This window comes from Marmota monax, unplaced genomic scaffold (genome assembly GCF_021218885.2).
Source record: "Marmota monax isolate L192 unplaced genomic scaffold, Marmota_monax_Labrador192_F-V1.1 WCK01_AAM20220418_F8-fsc00125, whole genome shotgun sequence".
Lineage (NCBI taxonomy): Eukaryota > Metazoa > Chordata > Mammalia > Rodentia > Sciuridae > Marmota > Marmota monax.
Window position 1 is genome coordinate 12,946,926 of NW_026695235.1, and position 21,469 is coordinate 12,968,394.

The window sequence follows — 21,469 nt, forward strand, 5'->3', positions numbered from 1 at the left end:
TTGGTGGCTTGGGCTCTGCTCGCCGTGCCACCCACCTCTGCTGCAGGGAAAAGCAGTCTCACTTGGTTTCCAGTGCTGCTGTCCCCAACACTCACGCAGAACCCAACCCCCGTGGTTGAGCAGGTAAGGGGACTCACGGGGCTCCTATGCTCAGTGTGAGCTCCATGTTTTTTCCAGGACACCACGGTGGCTTTTTCACAAATTGTGTGAGACATAAGCAACGGAACAAATGGTACTCAGGCCCAGGGTGCTCTTGGCCCTGAAGGCCAGCAAGTAGATGGCCATGCTCACCCGGCTACTCCAGGCCCTGGTGCTTCATCCCAGAGGTGGACGGGGCACAGATGGCTGAGATGTCCTGGCTGGTCTTCGGGGCCCTCCTCAGGGCTGCAGGGATCCTGAAGAGGCACTGCTTAGGCTCGCCCATGCTCTGTGCCACCTGCTGGCACCCATCTTGGCCCCTGGTGTCTGGAAACTGCCTGCCCCCCCCCCCCCCCGTGTCAGCCTTCAGAGGGCATTGGTGTGCCACTCTTCCAGGTCAGGACAGTTCCAGATAAAGTCAGTCTCTGGGGAGAGGGCAGCATCTGGGTGGGCTAACAGGATGGGATGACCATAGGCTCCTAGCTTGTCTCCCCTGAGCAGCTGAGCAGCTCCAGAGGTTGGTCAGCAGCAGGCTGGAGAGGGGCATGGTCATGGCCACCATTATCTCTACACTGCTGCTGGGGCAAGAGGATGAGATTGGCATGACCAGCTCTTTGTTTTCCCTGGGACAGGCCATTAACTAACCCAAGGCCTGCTGAAGACCTCCAAAGGTGGCCTCTGATGAACCATGCTTCCCTCGGCCATACTTGCATCCCTCTTACGTCCACTTGTGCCCAGCCAGCGTCTGTACTAGCCAACAAGACACAAGGAACTAGACGCTAGGCACAGGATGAAACTGCTTTCTGGTGGACAGAGCCTGGTCATGAGAAGCAGCTCCGGTCTGCCTGTTGATGGTGGGTGACCTGTGGCCTGGGTCCTCCCATGGGTTCTGCCCATGGCCTATGTGAGCAAGGTTGCTGACAACCCGTGAGGCAGAGATGAGCCAACTAGCCCGAGCTGGCCCAAGCTGCTGACCCACAGGATCACCAGAAGCTACTGCTTTAAGTGACCAAGCTCTGGGGGTTTTCTGTGCAGAAAAAGACGAGCACTCTTCATTAAGGAGCGTCCTGGAAGGCATCCCAGGAGTCCTGGTTCTCACTCAGTTGCCAGGAGAACCCCGGGGGCACCACCGGCCTCGGGCAGGGTGAAGGGCTTGTCAGCGGCTGGCCCAATGGCAGGCTTTTCCTTTCTGTCAGTGACCAGGCAGATGCCAGGCTGCTGCAGCACGTCCTCTGGGGTCAGGGTATGCTCCAGCACTGGCCGCCCCTGGGGCAGTGTTCTGCCACAGGACTCTGGGGAAAGCTGCCAGCCTGCACGTAGAGTGCTGGCCGCATCCCTGGCCCCGGATGCGCACTGGCCCTGCGTGTCTTTCTAAATTCGCTTTAATATTAAAATAATAATAAAAAGCTTTCAATGCCTTTATCATCCCACGAACGAACAGAAGGGAAAACCAGCCCTGTCCACTGCCCCGGCTTTCGTCGGGGACCGAGCCGACCTGGAGGGAGCTGCTGCCCGGGCGCCACCGCCCCACGGCGCAGGGGACCCGCGGGTCGGCCGCGCGCGCCACGCGCAGGTGCGTCCGCACGGCCGCGGCGCCAGACCCGGAGGGAGGGCTCGCAGGGGCCGGGCGGCCGCCGCTGCTGCGGGCGCGCTCCGGGCGCCAGACCCCGCGCTCGCGCCGGTCTCCCAGGCTCCGCGTCCGCGCCGCGGGGGTCGCGCGGGCCGCCTGGCGGAGGGCCGGGGGCGCGCGCGCACGTCGGCGTCGCGGCGCCGGCCCCGCCCCTGGGCGTGCGCGCGGCCGCGCGGGCGGGGCGGCGGAGGGGGCGGAGCCGCGCGGAGGCCGAGCCGGGCCGGCGCCGCGGCGAGCGGCGAGCGCAGGGTGAGGCGGCGCGGGGCCGGGCCGCGCGGGCCACCGAGCCCGCCGCAGCGCCCCGCGGCCGGACGCCGACCGCCGCGGGCGCGGGAGCCCAGGTGAGGGTGGCGGCGCGCGCGGCTGTTCTGCAGGCGCCGGGCAGGTGCTGAGGCCGGAGCGCCGCCCGGGCGGACCCCGACCCGGCCCGGCCCCGGCCCCGCTGTCCGGCGGCGGCGGGAGGGCAGGCTGCCCCGCGCGGAGGCGGGCTGCCCGGTCCCGCCGACCCTCGCGGGCCGCGTCCCCCCGGGATGCTGCGCCGCGGGAGGAGGCTGCGCCCGGGGCGACTCGTCCGCTCCCGGGAGGCGCCGTGTCCGCGTGGGATGCGCTGCGCGGCGGGGAGTGCGCCCCCCGGACCCGAGGCTGCGCGGCGGGAGGGAGGCTGGGCCCGGGGAGGGAGGCTGCGCCCCCGGGAGGGGAGGCTGTGCCCAGGAGGGATGTTGTGCCTGCGGGAGAGGCTGCTGCGCCCGGGGAGGGACTCTGTGCCCCAGGGAGGAGACCGTGCGCCCCCAGAAGAGCGTGCACCCCGGGGAGGGAACCCTGTACCCCAGCGAGGGTAGGCTGCCCCATGGGGAGGGGGGACTGCGCCCCGGACAGTCAGCGTCCCTCGTTAGGGGAGGGCGCAGTGTCCGAGTGGGACGCTGTGCACCGCGGGTGACAGGGGGCGGGGAAGTTCCCTCGGGCGCTGGGCGTCTGCCGCGATGCGTTCCCTAGCCATCTGGGGCAGTTGGGGGCCCGAGGTGAATTTTGACGCGTCCACCAGGCAGCAGGAAAATTACTGCGTCGTGGTGGTGTGCGAGGGCAGGTGTCAGATGGGGCTGTGGAGCTGACCCTGTGGGAGCGCGACTTGCCTGCCGAGGACCCAAGCTGTCCCTGTCGATTCGCGGGAGGCAGACCCGCGCGGGGGTGTTCTGTTGGTGGCGAATGTTTTCAGCTTCCAGCTTCTGGTCTTACTTCTGATAAAGGCCTTTTTTCCTCCTTAGGCCAGCCACTAGGCCGTTCCATTCTGGAGCGCAAGGACAGGTGGCCTCACGGTGAACTTGCTTTATACTCAGCGCGGTAATTAAGGTGATCCAACAGTGGTTTTTACTGTGAACAGAGATATGTATTTAGTCTTCCTAGTTCCCTCTTAAATTTGTTCCTTTGAAAGGTGCTACCAGAGTTTCATTTTCCAAAACCCCAGGCTGGCTTTTGAGTAGCCCTGGGCTCTGCAGGTGCAGGGTGTCGCTGGATCCGCTTTTTGAGGGGGCTGAGACTGCTTTAGCCTTTCTGTTGCTGAGGGTTTCTTGGTGGGAAAGGGGAAGGAAAACCGGGAGAAGGTTGGCCAGTACAGCTCCTCCTTGGAGGAGAGAGTCAGCTGTGCACTAGTGTAGAGCTCCCCCAGGGCAGATCCTCACATGGACACCCACAGCGGGGGCCTGATAAATATTGGATGAGACATGCTGAGCTGGGTGCTGGGATCCCGCGGCTGGAGGGATGAACTCAGGCTTTGAAAGGAAGGCATTGTCTCTGAGCAGAGCCTGTTGGCTGTCAGGGTTCCCGAAATGGGCATTCAGCTACCTTGAGGTCAGATTTGAAGCTCTGGTTGGAAGGGAAAAAGGAGCCAGTGAGAGACGGCTCGCGCTGGGAAACTGATGACTTGCGTCATGTGGCCACTGCTGGGAGGCCACCGCAGCAGAACTGGCTCCCAGAGGCCACGTTCTCAGAGCACACCTTGGCTCAGGCCAGTTCACTTCTCTTTGAATTCATGTGCAAAACATTTGGCCTACTGTTAGAGCTTTGGAATAAAATAAAGTTACGGTTGTCTGATGACCGAACGGAACAAACTGCATTCCTGTGACAGTACTTTCTCTGGCTTGTCATGTGGCAGCCCTACCTGGAGACACAGTGCTGGACACGGCAGAGTCTACAATGCCACTGGCAGTTATTACTTTCAAAGCATCACAGTTTAAAAATTATTTTATATAATTTTTGTAGAGTTAAAAAGATAGGCACAGGTGTGGTACATTCAGAAGGTACCCAGGCACGGACAGCTCCTTCTCAGTCCCCCTTCCAGTTACATCAGCTGCCACCCCCTTCCCAGCAATGGTCCAACATGGGCGTGGTGGTAGATAAGTTCTAACATCATTGTTAATGTTTCCTTAGCAGTGCTATAGTGGACAGTCTTACACAGAGGTGCAAACAAGACCTGATTGTATATTTTTAATTAATTACCAAAATTCCTTAGCTGTAAGTTTTACGTGAGAACAGTTTTATTCCCTTAAGTGCTGTGATTAGCTCTGTAAGTACATAGGACCAAAGAACATTATTTAAATAGGCAGTAGGTATTTAGAAATCAGCCTTTCGAGACTGATCAGTGAAATTATGCATGTACCAGCCTATAACAAACTTAAGGCAAATTATCTAGCTTAGTTGAAACCAGAGAGCTTGGAGAGGTCCAGGGTACTGGAAAGTTGGAGGGTCTGTGTCACCTTTCTGAAATGTGAGCTTCCAGGACCGCGTTCAGTGTGGTGGAGATGGTAGTGCTTAGGATCCTTTACTTGGTGCTCACCTGTGAATGGGGGAAAGCAGATAGTGAGGGTTTCCCTTAACAGTAGCACACTGAGACACTTGAGATTTCTCCCTCTGCCTCTAGTGGCTGTGTTCCCAGGCATGATGCAGTGGGCAAGGGAGACACAGTGGCCAGAAGGGGCATCGCGCTGCTTGCTGGGTGGATTTTGCTTCACACTTTGACACCTGCTGGGCCAGGGCCATGTCCGGCTACCCTGTCTTTGCATCTCAGTTAGTCCTGCTGGCAGCTCTTGCCATCTGATCACTCGCGAGTCATTTTAGGAGGGTGCCCCAGAGCAGTGGCTTTCTGATCTTAGGTGGGAGGGGCTTGAGATCACAGTGTGGCTGGAAGGGCTGGAGTGCTCCGAGGTGCGTCCTGTCCCTGCTGGAAGTCCACTGAGGGCAGCTGCTTCCCCTGGGCAGAGGCTTCGAGCCTCGTTTTGTCTTGTTTACACTTGGAGTCTTGAGATCTCATGCACTGGTGGGTGCCGCCCTAGGTGCGGGGGGCAGGAGTGAGTGTGATGAGGGTAGTTACTGTCCATGTGGTGTTCCCTTTTGGGGCGCAGGAGAATGCCCAGGAGATACTAGCGCTGAGGCCCTGAAGGGCCAGTGGAGCAGGGAGGTGGAGGAGGTTCAGCAGCTGGTGGGGGGCGCAGGATGTGAGCCGCCTGTGGCCTGGCGCAGAGGAGACTCTGGGCAAAGCCTCGACATGTGCTGGTTACCAGGGAGGCCACTGCCGCAGGAGCGGCAGGAGGGGGTGAGGGCTGCGGCGAGATGCAGCCACAGGCTGTGGCCAGGGATTTAGGTTTAATCCAGTGTGATGGAAGGCCTGGGGAGACGGGCCTGCCTGCATTTCTCCTTCCTCCCTTTCAGGGAGTTGTGGGCAAGGGAAGGACAGGGTCTGGCTGTCATCTCAACTATCTCTCCAGCTTTTGGGTTATTGGGAGCTTGAGATTGATGTGCCCGTATGTGTAGTAATTCATTTAATTCTCCCGACAGTCCAAAGGGAGGACATTATTGGTATTCCCATGGTACAGGTGAGACACCTAGGCACAGAGCAGTGAAGTCATTTACTCAAGGTCACATAGCAAGATGCACAAGCAGATTGTGTCCCTCTCCTCCTGAGTCGGCTCTTCCCACCGGCACTGCTGCAAGCTGGGAGATCAGTGAAGAGACCCTGGTGGAAGCCAGGTGACTTGGCTAGTGCCTCGGCCAGGTGGGGTGGTGAGATCAGAGTCCTGACTGTGTTTCAGCCCACGTAAGAGGCCATCGTTTGTAAGTTGCATTGTTGTCTTTATGCTACTAACAAGGGAAGTGTTGCCAATTAGAGGGTGACACAATGCTTTCCTGTCACTTGGCATTCGTTCACACTCATCAAGGAGCCAGACCTTTACAGTGGCATCACTTTGTTTTGCTTTCATGATAAAGGGGAATGTAAGTAAAGCACAATGAAGTCACCGTGACTTGCCTTCATGCCTGCAGTCTGGTTCCTCTTCATCGGCTCTCAGGGGTGCTGTGCACTAGTGCCCTGGAGGTCCGGGAGGGCTGGTTTCTGGGTGGGGTTGGGTCTTGGGGCTGGACAGTGAAGGCTGAGGCTGCTTGAGGAGGCTCTGCCCAGCAGTCACCTGTTCCAGGTGGGGTCATGGTCCCACCACCTACAGGATGTGTGTCCTGGGTGGCTGCTGGAGGCTCCTGTGCTGCGGTTTCATGCATGGGTCAGGGAGGAGAGCAGCAACTTGTGTCTCGCAGAGCTGTGGAGTCGATGGACTGAGCTAGCGCAGAGTGCCGGAAATAGTACCTGACTAGCAGCAGTTGAGAGGGTTTGCTTGCTTATTATTTTTATGATTAGTCATCAGAGTGGAGAGGTTAGCGTCTGGATGGAACTCAAGGTCGGGTGCAAGAAGAAGCCGGGCCACGGGTGTATATGTGCGTCTTTCTGCACATTGCTGGTAGCTGAGAGAGACCGTAGGCTGGGCGGAACATGGGGACTGTCGCGGGGACTGTCGGGGTGGGGGGTGTCTAGCAATGCTGGAGAAGAGGCCTGCAGGAGGTCCTGAGGCCTGGAATCCAGAAATGGGGGCTGGTTCTTCATTCTGAGGAGGGGCTGGAGAATCTCCCCTTGGAGTCGACCTTGGCTGGTTCCTGCAGGGTGGAGAGAGAACAGTGGGGGTGCTGCTTCAGGGCAGACAGGGAGCAGCCTGGGGGACTGCAGCTGGAGGGAGTCTGGTTAGTGGCAGTAGTGGCTGCACATTCCTAGGCCAGTGGGGCTGATCTCCCTGCAGAAGATGTGTGGAAATGGAATTTCTCTTTATTAAAGCAGTTCCCTCGTTTCTACGTTTCCCTAGTGTCTGGGGACACTGGCACCTTTATTCACCTGGTCTACACTGCTCAGAGGTCCCGAAGACCCCGTCCCAGAGTTCTGGAGGGAGACTCCAGTTGTGCACTTGGGAGGGCAGGCCTGAGGTGCTGGTGCGCTCTGCCTGGTGGGCTGCCTGAGCTCCATTGTGGTCTGCAGCGTGTTGGTTGTTCAGGTCTGGGGTCCCGAGGTGCCCGTGGGACCAGGAGGGCCAGAAGTCGGAGCTGTTGTCTGTCAGTGCCGAGTGCCTCCTGGCTCGGGGAGCTCTGAGGCCCCCACCCCTGGCTCTAGGTGCAGGCTTTCCTGGGAGCCTTCTCTGAGTGTCCTCTGTGACGGTACCAGGGACGGGAGGAGGAGGGCGCTGTCTGTGGACTAACTCTGGGAGGCAGTCCGGCAGGGTGCCTTGACACCCTGGAATCACCCTACCTGTGGCACAGCTAGAGTGAGTTAGAGGAAGTGCAGCTGCGGTGGGTGCGTTGCAAGGTGGCCACTCTGCAAGGCGGGTGTCCCCAAGGCCAGTGTGTGCTAGGCCTACGGGGTGAGGACTGCGTCAGGGAGGACACAGCACCTCTGGGTAAAGGAGCCGTGTGGGGGCGCTGCTGGAGTTGTGGAGGGAGCCGGACCCCCATCCAGGCCGTGGGGCTAGAGGGCCGTGTGCACCAGGTGTCTGTGCGGGGATCTTACGCAGGGAGGCAGGAGAGAGAACAGCGTCCCCGAGGTGCTGGCTGGGGTTTTGTGGTAACGGGGGGCCACACAGGGTGGCGGTGGAGCTGGGGGAAAGGAGAGGTGTGCACTGGGGTTGGGGGGCTGGGGGACCGAGTAGGAAGCACACCCCAGGCTCAGTTTCCATTGCTGGACACTCAGCGTGATCACTTATGTGACCTCAGAAGGTGGCAGTGTCTCCCCACAGACAGCCCAGCCTCTTTTTAGCCAGTTCAGTGCTGACACCGTCTACCTGGGGACCATGACCTGTCCCTTGGGTTAAGCACTTGGCCCCTAGGCACCCCTGCTTCAACCCCAGTTGCAAATCCAGGCCTCCAGAACTCTGACCCTGGTGTAGACCGGGTTCCTGTGACACCTCCTCAGGGTTCAGTTCATTCTAGAGCAACTGGTAAGGCTCAGGGAAACATTGTATTTACCGGTTGTTCTAAGGGATACAGATAAGCAGCTGCACAGAGATCCTAACAGGGTCGGGTCTGGCAGGGTCTGGCAGGGTCGCGAGTCAGGAGCTTGCATCCCCGAAGAGCTGGGTGCGCCCCTCCTGGCGTGTGGGTGGCTTCCACACTCAGCTGTACAGCGGTCTGGAGCCATGTCCTGTGGGGTTTTGTGGGGCCTTTGCTGTGTGGGCACAGCTGCTGGTGGACGTGGTGGAGAACTGGCCAGGGCTGCCGGGCAGTCTGCTTGGCCTCTGTGTTGTGTGCTTCCCTCTGAAGTGGGGTCTTGCAGGGTGAGCGAAGGGTGGGGAGCCGGGGGACGTGTGACCCGCCTTGGGCTTCTTGGGCAGGGAGTGATGACGCAGGAGCTGTGGGAGAAAGCCAGTCCACGTTGTTGACACGTGGGTCATAATTTTGCAGGATCACGAAGGCTCTCAGAGCTCTGGTGGGTGCGAGGTGGCTCAGGCCCAGGGTGTGGGCGAAGAGCCCTCCCGTGTCCAGGGTGGGTTGCCCTCTAGCGCCTGAGGAGCGTGCTGCCTGCTGGTGGTCTGTGCGCCGTAGGCCAGCGTCCGGCTCTGGTTCAGCAGCACTGGCTCCTCCTGGGGTCGGTCACTCCTCACGGTCCCCGGTGAAGGTCTCATTGGCATGGTTTTCGGGTGAGGAATTGGGAGCCCACAGGCTCAGGATCTGGGAAGCCGGATGGTGGTCAGCCAGTTAAGTGAGTTTAATCTCCTTGGAGTCTCGAGGGGCTCTCTGGAGGCCGCCATTCTGGGAACCGCCACCCTCCCTTTCCCTGTGAGCAGCTCTGGGCCTCCCCTGGGCAGCGCCTGCCGGTCTCCTTTCTTCTGCTCTGGGCCTTCCTGTCTTGATCCTGGCCAGATCGGATCCTGTGGAGCAGACACACCCTGTCACTCTCCTGCTCCAGCCCGGCACTGCCTGCCCCCCTCCCCCTGCCACCCCTTCCCCAGCCTGGGCGTTGGCTCCTGCTCTCTGGGGCTCAGGGTCAGCCGGCCTCATTTCTCCACATACCCTTGTCCTCCCAGTGCCCTCTGGGGACCAGTCCCTCTGGTTATCTTCACCATCTCTCCTCACCACCCCTCCGCCCTCCCTGCACTGATGGTGGTGGGGACAGAGGTCTCTGGAGGGCAGGGTAGGTGCCCTGAAGCTCTTCTGCAGCCTTAGGACAGTGCCCGGCCTAGGCAGGTGCTCATGGACACTTTTGCTGGGGAGTGGGTGGCTCTGCTTTCCTGTGGGGGTGGGGCTGGAACCTGAGTCGGCTGCCTCTGAACGCAGGCCTTCCCCCGCCCACGCTGCCCCCAGGTCCTCCTGTGCCTGGTGAATCAGTCCTATATTTATGCCCATATGTCTGTGTTATCTCCAGACTTCCTTGCTTTTCTTCGTAGAACAGAAACATTTACAAAACATCCAGAATTGTTACAAAACCACAGAAGTGCAATATAGTAAATTTATCTGTTGAAAACGGGAGCTCATGTCCTGAAAAACCGGCTGTGTCCTGCCAAGGTCACTTCATGCCTTTTGGGCTGCGTGTAGTTGAAGTGTCCCCTAAAATGACAGCAGTGTCTGAGAGAGAAGAAGTACACCTCCATGAAGATGAGAACACTTTGGCTAAGATGGGAAGTTTTTGGAAGACGCAGCCAGGTAGCATACAGAATAGACGATTCCGCTGTGGAAGCTTCAGAGAGTCAGCTCTGGAGAAGGGTCTCTCGGGCAGGGCTGGGCAGGGAAGCAGGCAGGTGAGACCTGGCATCTGGGGAGCTCTCGAGCACTGCTCTGAATCTGTCACAGGCCCCTTGCATGTGAGATGGGGTGGTGACTTAGTGGCTTCTGAGGCTTGTCCTGTCCCAGGGGACTGTTGTAAGTGGCATTAAGTATGCTGTGTATTCCAAGGGCAAATGCCAGTCCTGGAACCCTGAGCAGTCCTTCCCCACAGGGGAGATGGCTCAGTCCACACCTGGCTTTGAAGGCCTTGTGAGGCCAGCACAGAGGTTTCTTTCTCTTCCCTTCAGCTCTGTGGAAAGACACAGGGTGTAGGAAGGGGGGGAGGTCTTAAGAGCCGAGCAGGGTTGGGGTGGGGTCTGGGGCAGTGGAATTAGGGAGCGAGACTCCGGGCTGGAGTTGGCCCTTCTCTGTACTTTCTTGGTGCTAGGGACTAGCTGTCCATCCTCTTGAATTGAGCAGCTCTGTAAGCCTAGAGACATCACAAGGGGCCACACAGAACCAGTTAGGATTCAGCTAACCCGGCCTCTACTGATGCAGAGGTCAAGGCAGAAGTTGTTAACTTTTGGTGACTTACAGTAGCATGTTTTGCTACTGCAGAAGCCTGTGGTTGTCATGTGTCCTTGTGCTTTTGATTACAGCACCAGAAACCCAATTTCTTATCATTTTTGGCTACTGATAGTATAGCTCCCAGGACGCCAGCCCAGCCATGGTTAGTTAACCTGCTCAGGAACCAGTTCCCTTGAGAAAGGGCAGCATCGGGGTGTCAGGGAACTCCTTCCTGGCTCTGGGAGGCTCTGGGGTCAGACGCTGCACCTGGTTGCTGGGGCGGCTGGTGCTGGCCTCTGGGCTGGGCGCCTCATTCTTAGGTGAGGGTCCTGCAGGTGCCTGCGTCCTCACACCTCTCTGAGGAGGGTTTTGAGGGCTGTCTGATGGGCAGAGGCTGCCACTCACGTGCACCCTGCGGTGTGAGCCCAGGTGGAGTTCTGCTTCTGCTGATGGCACCGTTGCTGTCCCAGGGGCGAGCATCGTGTCACACTGAATGCAGGGTTATTGGTCTTGGTAATTTTGAAGCTCACTCCTTTCAGGCTTGCTGTCCACCCCAGATAGCAGCCCAGCAGCATTTTATTCTGGAGCGGCATCTGTCACCTGTGCATGGGGTTTGCACGTCCCTGTTACAGTACCGGTGCTTCTCTGCATTCTTGAAGGGACCGCCTTTTCTTTCCCAATATACGGAAACTCTGTTCTCTTTAGAACTACCGGAGCTTCACCTAAGAACGTTCTGTCTGAATTTCCAGTGCCACGGAAGTAGCAGCACCATGAACACGCCTCGCCGCCCATGGGAGTGGGCCTGGGGAGTCCAGGATGAAGCATGGGTGGAATGTCTCCGCGAGAGGTGGGCTCACAGCACGAGGCGGATTTCAAGCCGCACAGCCGGAGTCTGAGTCCAACCTAGATCTAACCGCTGTTGAAACCTTATGAGAACAGCTTCCCTGACATCTCGGTGGCTTCCGGGCAGGCCCCAAGGAACCCTCTGGTCAGTCTGCGACCAGCCACCCTTGGGGCTTGTGTGTGCTGCCGGGACAGACTTCAGGTCTGCTCTCGGGGTCCTGCCTGTAGCCCTGCTGCCCTGCAGTGGGCGGCTTGCCCTGTGGTGACCGTGACCCCTCATAGAAGGTAGCTTCCTGCTCAGCTTCCTGTGGAACTGTGGGCACATGTGGCACAGCAGGAGAGACGTGGCACAGCAGGGGGCATGTGGCATGGCAGAGGGGACATGTGGCACTGTGGGCACACTAGGTAGGACAGGGGGACGTGTGGCACTGTGGGCACATGTGGCACAGCAGGAGAGACGTGGCACAGCAGGGGGCATGTGGCATGGCAGAGGGGACATGTGGCACTGTGGGCACATGTAGCAGGACAGGGGGACACGTGGCACTGTAGGCACACGTGGCACAGCAGGAGACGTGGCACAGCAAGGGGGCATGTGGCTCCATGGGTACATGTGGCAGGTTAGGAGGGGACATGTGGCACAGCAGGAGGAGACATGGCACAGCAGAGGGGACACGGGGCACTGGGCACACATGGCGTGCAGAGGGGACATGTGCACTGGGCTTGTGGCATGACGGCAGGGACACGTGGCGTGGTGGTCACGTGGTGTGGCACAAAGCCGTGTGGTGGGTGTGGGTCTGTTGCCCCGAGGCCCTGCCTTCCCTTGGTTAGTAGTGACTGAGCCCACGTGGCCTGGACCTGCTGGGGTTTGCTGGACTCCGCTGGCCGAGTGAGAGTCCAGGACAGGGCGGTGCTGGCCCCACGTGCCTCTCACGTCCCCGGGCGAGTTGGCCTGGTGATCTGCTGGTCCTGCTGCCATGGGAGGAGCAGTCACGCTGCATACAGGATCTGGCTGTTGGTGAGCTCATCCTCGAGTGCTTGGGGCAGACCTGCAGGACATGGGGACATGCCCCTCGCCGTGAGGTGGACCATTCAGCAGTTTCCCTGCTGGTCTGACCCTGCCCCAACCCTGGGCGACCGATGTCTGCCCCGGCTGCCTTTTCCGTGCCCTGGTGGTCCTGGGGCTGCTGTGTGGCAAGCTGCCTTGGTGGCTCAAGTGGCTTGGGGTGCTCTGGGGTGTGGACGTGGCGCGTCTTGCTTCCACTCCTTTGCAGGTGCAGGTGCCGCAGCTCTGATGTGGGCAGAGTGTCCTGTGTAGACATGTGCCTCCCTCCCAGGGCGGGTCCCCGGGGCTCCGGAAGAGCTTGGAGGGGGTTTGGCACCGCCTTCCTCTGTGCTACTAGTGCAGTAGGGACGCTCCTGAGGCTGGACTTTGACGTGCCCCATTGCCTCCGGGGCCTGGGTGGCCTCTCGCGGAGCAGAGCTTGTGGGCCTCATGAGGTGGCTGCCTGCGCCCGGCGTGAGCGAGGGGCCTCAGCAGAGGGGCCTCTCCAGGGTCTGTTTTCTCCTGGCTCACAGAGCAGCCGTGAAGCGCTGTGGGTCTGTTGGGACCACAGCACCTGCAGAGCCACCGCACACTTAACTTTTGGCCCAGCAGTTCTGCTCTAGGAGCCTGCCCCAAAGACACCTCCAGCGGGCTGCAGGGACGTGGGCGCCACCCAGATGCTTACCTGCAGGACAGGGTTGCAGCTCCAGAATGAGGACCACTCGGGACCGGCTCTGGGCTAGAACAGGGCAAGAGACGGAGAGCATCTGGAGTACTGCCTTCGTGTGGGAGGAGGTGGGATGCGAGTGAGGACAGACTGGCACACAGAGCCCGGGCATGGCCAGATGGGTGTGGGGAGGCCCGGCCAGGGAAGGCCCAGCTCAGGGGGTGGCATCATACTCCTGAGTTCTCCTGTCTAGCCCCAGGCTTACAACCATGGGCCCTTCACATATCCCAGGGAGTAGAGGGTGACCATTGGTCGATACGCAGCCCCAGGTGGGAAAGAAATGGCCAGCACCCTCGGCAGGGTGGGGGAGGAGCCCTCGCCCTCCTGACCGGCTTCTCAGGGCCAAGGCTAAGGCAGGAGGGAAGTGCTCCTGTGGGATTCTGCTCCCAGGGCTCAGGTCCCTGTGGGAAGCTGCTTGCGCATTGGAGGTCTCCCTGCCCCAGGATGGAGGGCTGGAGGGGGTGAGTGGTCGGGTGCTTTGTGACCCCAGGGTCTTCCGCAGGCGTCCATGTCCCTATGCGTGTCTCCTCGTGTCCATCTGGGAGGCCTGGGAGCAGAGAGCCCAGCAGCAGGAAAACAAGGGTGCTGTCAGCTCCCGCGAGCCTGAAATTCCAAAATAAAGAAACAAGCCCACAGTGGGACCCCCGGGAGCACAGCCTCGGGCCAGGGGCAGGCAGGGCCCGCCTCCCTCTGCCCACCCAGGGAGGACGGCTCTTCCTGGCAATGCCCTGCCTCTCCAGCTCCAGGCTCCAGGGCGTAGCACCTGGAGGTCCCTGCACACCTGAGGCAGTGCCGTCTGGAGAAGGCCCCGGGGCAGGTGCCGGCCCTGCCCAGGACACCAGAGGGGCCCTGCAGGTTCTGCTCCTTCAGTTTTCTGGCTTAGCTCTTTGGCCTTGGGATTTGTTTTCAGTCTTCCCAGGAGAGGCTCTGGACCTCCACGTGGGCGGTGTCTCTTCTGTTCCGTCCTGTGTTCCAGAGGAGCTCTCCACCTCGCGGTCCTGCTCTCCTTTCTCCTACACGGTCCGCGTTTGCTCTCCAGTTAGCCGACTGACCTGTGTGGAGTTGACCTTGTGTGGCTTGAGGTCGGCTGGAGCGGCCTTGTCGTGGGACAGCCTGCTTTGTCCCACTCCAGGGTCCCTCCGAGGAGCTTGCTGTGGCCATCGGAGCTGTTGCTCGGTCCCGTGGCTGCTGGAGAGAGGACCCTGTGGTGGCCTCTTCCTCCCCGACCTTGGTGCTTTTCCTCCCCATCGGTGCCCAGCGTCTCTGGTGTCCGGTGGGCTGTGAGGTCTGGACAGTGGCATGGCAGCAGCTTCGTCTGTCCTTGACCTTGGGCGCCTCAGGCTGACGTGGCCCTCACCCCAGTCTTCATCTGGAGCAGCTCCCTGCTCCCTTCTCTCCCTGGCTGGCCATGGACAGTAGGAGCACTGACTGCGTGGCGCTCTCTGCCTCCGCGAGATGGCCGTGGGCCCACCTTCACTCTGCGAGTGCAGCGCCTTTCCTAGTAGATTCCCCATGTTGAACATTAACACTGCAAAATGGCATTCTCCCCGTGATACCTTCTCCTTCAAAACGAGTCTCCCACTCCGCAGCCTCTCGTCCCTTGAGGTGCGTTGGCAGGCTGTGAGATGTGGTGTAAATGCCCCACACCCGGCCCCTGGGGAGGTGGGGAGCCCTGAATTGCAGCGTTTGCTAGTTCCCGGGGTGTCATGGTCCTGTGTTCTGTTTCCGTTGGCTGGTTGACGAGGTTCCTGAAGGTGCAGCCTCTCCTTAGGTGAGAGGTTGGAGCTGGTACCTGGGCACTGCCGCCCCGAGCATGCATCTGATGGCTCTTCTGCTCCTGCATTTCTGGTGGCCACTGGGACCCTCGTTGTCCATGCGTCGGTGGGCACCAGCCCTGGTGCTGGCCTGTCCCAGGTTGTGCCGTTAGAGCCTCACAGTTCCCCTGAACTGCCGTGGTGCCTCCTCCCTGGGGGCGGAAGAGCGTCTGTGTTGTGCCTCCTGAGGGCCGAGCAGGCACCCGGGTGTGCTGTGTGTGCTGCTGGCCCAGCCTGAGGTGCGTGGTCCTGTCCCGGCTGCTCCTGCAGTGGGTGAGCAGTCTTCTGAGCGCCTGCTGTGTATCAGGCCCTCTGGGTGCCAGGAGTGGTGTCGGTAGCACTGGCTCCCTGGGGGAGTGCCATCCTGAAGTGCGTGGACTTTGGCTGGGGCCCACTGGACCATCCTTCCCAGTCTTCTGCCCACTCCGACATCCGCTGTCTTTGCCCCAGGTAGCCTCCTATACCACCCACCAGCCAGGTGCCCCAGCTGTCCAGGTTCACAGCTCAGGGTTGGTGCGTGTTGCTGTGTAGGCCAGCTCCTCTGTGATGTGTCTGCCCTCGCTGGGCCCTTAGAGGAGCAGGCCACGCCCTTGACCCTGATGGTTTTTACTTCAGGACAGGTTAGTGCTTACAGGGTGGTGAGGGCATGGTAACTAGAAAAGGTTGGTGAAATGGCCCTTCTTAGGGGTGTGAACTGTCGTGCCAAGTGGGCAGAGTGGCCTGGTCTGTTGCTGCCTAGAGGGGCAGTGGGTGTACTGGTGGCACTTTCCCAGCTTCCTCTTGGGACTGTGCATTTTGGCACCTGGTGGCTCCAAAGGGCCAGAGCCTGGTCACCAGCCTGCCTGCAGCATGGTCAGTGTCTCTGGTATGGTGGTCCTGGTGGCTGCAGGAGTGGACGTGTGCAGATCGCAGCATGCTGGGCTGGAGTTTGGATGCAGGCCAGTGGCCTTCCAAGGCCCATCTGCTCGACTTTCTGCCACACTGATCTGGGTTTCTGCTGTTTTGATCCTTTGCAGAATTGCTTTGTCTTTAATTGAAGCATCAGTATTTTACTCCCATAAGGGAAGATGGCTGTTTCTTCTTCTCTGCTTAGTAGAGACCAGTGTTCCCCATCCTGCGCTCCTGCAGGGTGTGGAGGGACAGCTGGACCTTGCGAAGCCTGGAGCTGAGGGGCGCGGGCCCTGGAGCAGGCTGAGCCCAGCAGCCGTTCCCTCTCCTCCTCCCGCCCTCTCTGAAGGGGAGCTCTTGGGCCACCTCTCCTCCACTGCATGCCCCTGGATGGTGAGAGGGACGAGGCGTGGGCATGGACGTAGAGCTGTTTGTCTGTATTCGTGACATCTGGGAAGCCGATCTTGGGAGGTCCAGTCCAGGAGCAGCTCCTGGCCTGAGGTGGAGCCTGTGGTCACCCTAACCCGGATCCCAGTGCCACCTGCGAGGCCTGTCTCTTCTTCGCGGTGCGCTGGTCTGTGCCCTGACAGGCGCCTCTCCGGCCTCCCTCCCCACAGCAGCCCAGTTCCAGACCCGGGTTCTGGGAGCCTGAGCCTCCTGTTCCACACAGGAGCCACCTGTCCCCACACCTTCCTTCCCTGGGTCCTGGCTAGGGGAGCTGGCGTCACCTGGTTGCCGTCTGTCACCACCGAGGCTTTGGATGCGTCTGGGTCCTCCCTGTGTTTACTGCGGCATGATGAGAACCAGGAAGCCCAGGCTGCAAAATAAGCTCTTGGCCGCGGCCTCCGAGGAAGGAAGCAGCCCAGCCCTGCCACCACGCTGGCCCTCCCTCCGGATCACCGCCCTCCCTGGAACTAGCCCCGGCGGGCGGCACCCCAAAACTGCAGCTGCTCAGTGCATGTCCTGAGTGTCCTTCCTCCACGTCCTGGGGTGGCCCCAAGTCTCGGGAGGAGGATGTGGCAGGCCCAGATGGGCAGAGGGCTTCTGTGGTCCCGGCTGGCTGCCCCCGCGGGCTTCCAGGACACCTGCGTGCCCACTGACACTGTGTTTCTCTGCTGCCTCTTGCCTGCCGTTCTATGGTCTGGATCTAGGTTTGTCCTGTCTGGTGAAGGTTCAGGGATTAGAAAGTTCTGGAACTTCTGAGACCTGCTGCCTCATGTGTGTGGCCTGTTGGCTGGGCCTCCCCCCCTGCTCTGCTCTCCTCTGGGGAAGAGGCCACAGCTCAGTGTCCGGGCTGGTGGCTGCCCACTGCTGGGGCCAGGGCTCGTCCGCACCCTAAGGTGGTGTCCAGGCTGGGTCTCTTGTGTTCTGCACACCTCGATTCTGCCCTTGGAAGCACCTCAGGGTGAGGCTTGGTGACCCTGTGGGCACTGAGTGGATGTCACTTGATAAGATCAAGGTGCCTGTGGCCACCTACCTTGCCCACCTGGTCGTCACCAGTGGTTTGTTAGTCACTGCTTGAGGTCATCCTCAACTTGGGACACGTCTGATTGCGCATGTGGCTGTCACGTGACTTTAAAAGGTGGCTTCTTGTTGTGTGTACTGTGTATGTTGTGATATGACAAGGTACATAGCTTACATATACAGTGAATATACACGTTGTATTTTCTTTCACGAATGGCTTTCTGGTGATTTTGTATTGAACAAGCGAGACCTTTGAGGAATAAAGTAGGCCCTTTTATTTGCTCAGAAGTATCCAGAAGCATTTTAAAAAATTTCTTTTGTAGCTGTAGATGGAGAGCTTGCCTTTATTTTTATGAGGTGCTGAGGATTGGCCCAGTGCCCCACCTGCCAGGCAGGTGTGGGGCTAAGCCACAGCCCGCCGGGAGCTCTCTGTACAGTCCTGCGGGCTGTGCACCCCGGCCGTGTTCCGGTGGGTGCTGAGCCTTCTTAGGGTCAATGTTGGTGGCGTCCTTCTCTGAGTGTACTGTGGCCTCTTGAGGTTGGGAGCGAGGTCCACTCTGATTAGTACCCTCACCTGCACGAAAAATAAAGCCTTTCTGCCCGTCTACAACTACAAAAAAAAAAAAAAAAAAAAAAAAAAGCTTGGGGTCATTGGCTCTCCCTTTCTGTGCTGTCCCCCAGCCAGCCCCAGTTCCCTGGGTGGAGACAGACTCGGAGGTGTGGAGAGGTCACCATGTGCAGGTTGTGGGGCTGCTGTTGGAGGTGGGGATGGTGGGGTTGGAGACATGCTTGCAGGGGTGTGTGGGAGCCTGGTCAGGCCTGTCCACAGGGTGGAAAGTGGCACCTGTGGTGGACAGGGCTCAGGCCTGCCTCGGGCCTTCTTCTGTTCTTCCCTCTCCAGACCCCAATTCACCTTTCCTCCCTGTTAGGGTCTGTGAACAAGTCAGGATGGCGCCTGGCATTTTGCCAGAGGGAGTGGTTGGTGAAGTAACGCCAGCGAGCCATTAAGTGTGGAGATTCCTTATTGGTTGACTGCTGTATCTAGTTTATGCTAATTAAGATGAGCTGGGTGGAATGTATATCTACCCCTCCTGTCCTACATTAAACGGCTCCCACTCCTGCTGTATCAGCCTACACAAGTTGCTCGTCACCCCCCGGTTATTTTGCTGCAGCCGGACTGCGGCACCTCCCTTCATGATAGAGGTTCTTAAATGTCCGGACGTCTAGCTGGCCAACGGTCTGACTATTCACCACACATGGAAACATAAAGAGCACACGCAGGTTGTGTGGGTCACGGTCCTGGCTCTCTGGAGCCTGCTCTAGACGGGGGCTGTGGGTGCACTGTCCAGTGGGATGGGAGGAGGATGGAGGAGACACTGGCATGGTCCAGCAGTGCTTTGCTGGCCCAAGTCAAGACAGCAAATGCTTTTCCCAGAGGGGAGCAGGAGGGCTGGAGAGGTGCCACAGGGGACCTGGGAAAGGGATGGCGGCCACTCTGCTGGCTCTGCCTGGGAACATCCTGCCTTCCCACACCACCTGATCATTTTGTGACTTTGGTCTCTTTTGATTCCCGAGGTGGAGTTGCAGGCACCCAAGTCCTAAACCCAGCTGGAAGGACGTCCTCTCTCCCTCCATCTCTCGGGAGGCCAGAGGTTCCCGCTCAGCCTGGGGATCTTCTTTCCTGAGGGGGGCGTTTCCCTTGAGGGGGGCGTTTCCCTTGCGTATTTCCCTTGGTGCAGTCCGGTGGCTGTGGCCAGGCTGGGTGGCCAGGCTGGGCAGCAGGGCAGGCAGCGCCCCAGCCGAGGATGGGCGGCAGGACCAGCACGGACATCAGGACGAGCAGGCTGGCCACGGGATGCTGGCCTCCGGTGCGGAGCTCCTTGCCCGGTGGTGGCAGGTCTGCAGACCAGCCACCGCCTAGGGTGAGGGCGGGTGTGGTCTTTGTGGACCGGGGTCCGCAGTGGGTCTGCACGGGCAGCAGCAGCAGGGTCAGCACCAGTGCCAGTGCAGGCCAGGCCAGCATGACCCTGCGCTCGGCCATCTCCTGTCCTCTACTGGTACCCGACTTGACTTGGCTGCTGCTGGGAGTGACTAGTCCGGGAAGTCCCGTGATCCTCTTGGGGTTCTGTCCAGCGAGGTCCGGCAGCTGTACCCCAGCCCGAACCCTGCCTGTGGAGGGTAACGGCCCAGGATTGCATGCGGCTGGAGCCAGCTGCACCCTCTGCCGGCGCCTGGTCGCCTGCAAGGGCCGCCCTGCCCCGCCCCGCCCTGCTGCTGCCTTCCTCACCCCTCCTGCAGCCCGCAGCCCTGTGGCTTCCTGGTCTTCCCCACAGCGCTACCCTGCAGCCCCGAGGCAGCCTGCTCCTGCCCCCACCTCCCATGGCCCTCTGCGCCCCGGGCTATCCAGTCCCTGGAGCACGGCAGCCTGGACCTCCTGCCCCAGTGGCAGACCCCTGGGTCCTCCCCGCCCGCCCTGTCTGTTCCTGGACCTCTGATCCTCCTTCCCTGCCCATGGCTGCCTGGTCCTCAACAGCCTGTCCTGCCTGCAGCAGCCTGGTCCTCCCCGCTGGCCTGCCCAACCTCTCACTACTCCCTCCGGTCCTCCCCACACTACCCAGCAGCCACCTCCCTCATCCCCCAGGGAATCCACTCCCCCCCACCGTCCCACCCTGCCCAGGGGTCTGGTCCACGTGTGGTTAAAGCCTTCTCTAGAGCCGTGCCCAGCGCCCTGGCCTCACCACTCTTTGAGGAGTAACCAGGACCTTTCCTGTGGCCTTGCTGATGTGTGCTGGTGCTCCCTCTGCTGGAGGGCCAAGGAGCCTGCCTTCTGGCTGGCAGCCCTCACTGGCTCTGGACTGTGGGGCCAGTTCCTGTTCAGAGCTTGAAGGTTTCTCCCCAGGCGCGGGCTCTTCTCTGATAGTGACTGGGCATTGGGTTCCTCCAGTGCTGCGCATGTTGCAAGCCTGTCTTGTGGCCACGAGGTGGAGAGTGCCACAGACCGCAGCCCTGGGGAGAGAGAGTATCAGTAGTGGACCTGCTCTTGGCAGGCAGGGCCTGTGCCACAGTGAGCGTGTCTTGCGTAAATCAGAGCCTTCAGTGTCATCTTGTTACCGCTGTTGACCGGTGACCAGTCCTGGCTTCCCCAATGTTGAAGAATCACACCAGAGAAGCACGCCGAGGCAAGGTCAGAGTGGAAAATTAGAAGTTTATTAAAGGACAGCAGAAAAGACTTCTCCCGGAGGAAGAAGGGGACCCAAGAGGTGGAATCCGTGGAAGGGCAAACGTTCCCCTTTTTATAGTTTTTTGGTGATGGAATGCAGGTGGGAAGGGTTGGGACACAGGTGGGCCAAACAAGTAATCTGGGCACTTCCGAGTTAAGTTTGCTGTTCATTAACATTTCTTTGGGATGGGCTGTCTTCAAGTCTGTTGGGGCTGTTTCCTGGGCTTCATTAACATTCCGAGAGTTGCTCAGCGTTTCCGGAAATCCATTCTCAGCATGGCCTCCATTTTAGATCTCACTCCCTATTAGTCCCAACTGACCTAACTACACTGACTACCTAACTTTAAATCTGGCTTCAGTCTCCTCCCTTGTAAGTCGTCTCTGCTGTTACCCACACAGCACGTGAGACAAGTTTTGATGTCTTGGAGAGAATTGTGAAGGCAGTTCAGGCTCTTCCCAGTCCCACTCCCTGTAACAGACCCACCCAGTCCATGTCCGGGGGAGGTCATTTCCTCAGAACATTTGGGGGGCTGTTAAAAGGAAGGGGATGAGTCCAAGGTAGCACAAAGGTGCTGAGTACCTACATACTCCATATAAAGGATCTGGGCTCCTTGGAGACACACCTGTGCCAAGTCTGGACGGGAAACACGGGGAGCCCATGCCTGCCAGTGAGAGTGCTCAGAAGCACCCCATGGCTCACTGCTGGCCCAGCCCCCAGACCTGTCTAACATGGGCAGCCTCCTTCCTGGCCGGCTCCTTTGTGGGACCTGCTGCACGGGCAGACTCCCAAGTCCACGCTGCTCAAGCCCTTGGCCATGGACAGCACCTCACCCTTCATGGAAGTGCCTGTGACCCCAATGTACCCCATAAACCCAAGCTGACCACCAGAGACACTCAGGGCCACCCCAGGCCATCCGAGGCTGTGTGGCCAAGGCCGTGCAAGGCAACTTGGGACGTATGGGGGTCAGGGGAAGGATGGGCCCTACTGGTAGAAACAGAGGTGTGGGTACAGACGGGGGGGGGGGGACTGGGGGCTTGTCAGGAGGGGCCGCAGAGGTTTCAGATGTCATTCCTGTTG

General features: G+C 59.7%; 1 protein-coding gene and 1 long non-coding RNA gene across 4 annotated transcripts in view; one reads left to right on the top strand and one right to left on the bottom strand.

The window, feature by feature from the left end:
• Window positions 1–2,039: 2,039 nt before the first annotated feature.
• The window catches only part of Adarb1 (adenosine deaminase RNA specific B1), a 125,468-nt gene continuing 106,038 nt past the window's right edge, over window positions 2,040–21,469 (top strand). For all 3 annotated transcript variants that reach the window (XM_046438973.2, XM_046438974.2, XM_046438975.2), the window contains exon 1: window positions 2,040–2,109. The gene's annotated coding sequence lies outside the window, so the exon portion shown is untranslated. The remainder of the gene's footprint in view (window positions 2,110–21,469) is intronic.
• On the bottom strand, window positions 8,066–16,585 carry LOC124089101 (uncharacterized). Its single transcript, XR_006850610.2, has 2 exons — window positions 12,964–16,585; window positions 8,066–8,994 (listed from the first exon to the last, which is right to left on the bottom strand). It is a non-coding gene; the product is annotated as an uncharacterized LOC124089101 (long non-coding RNA).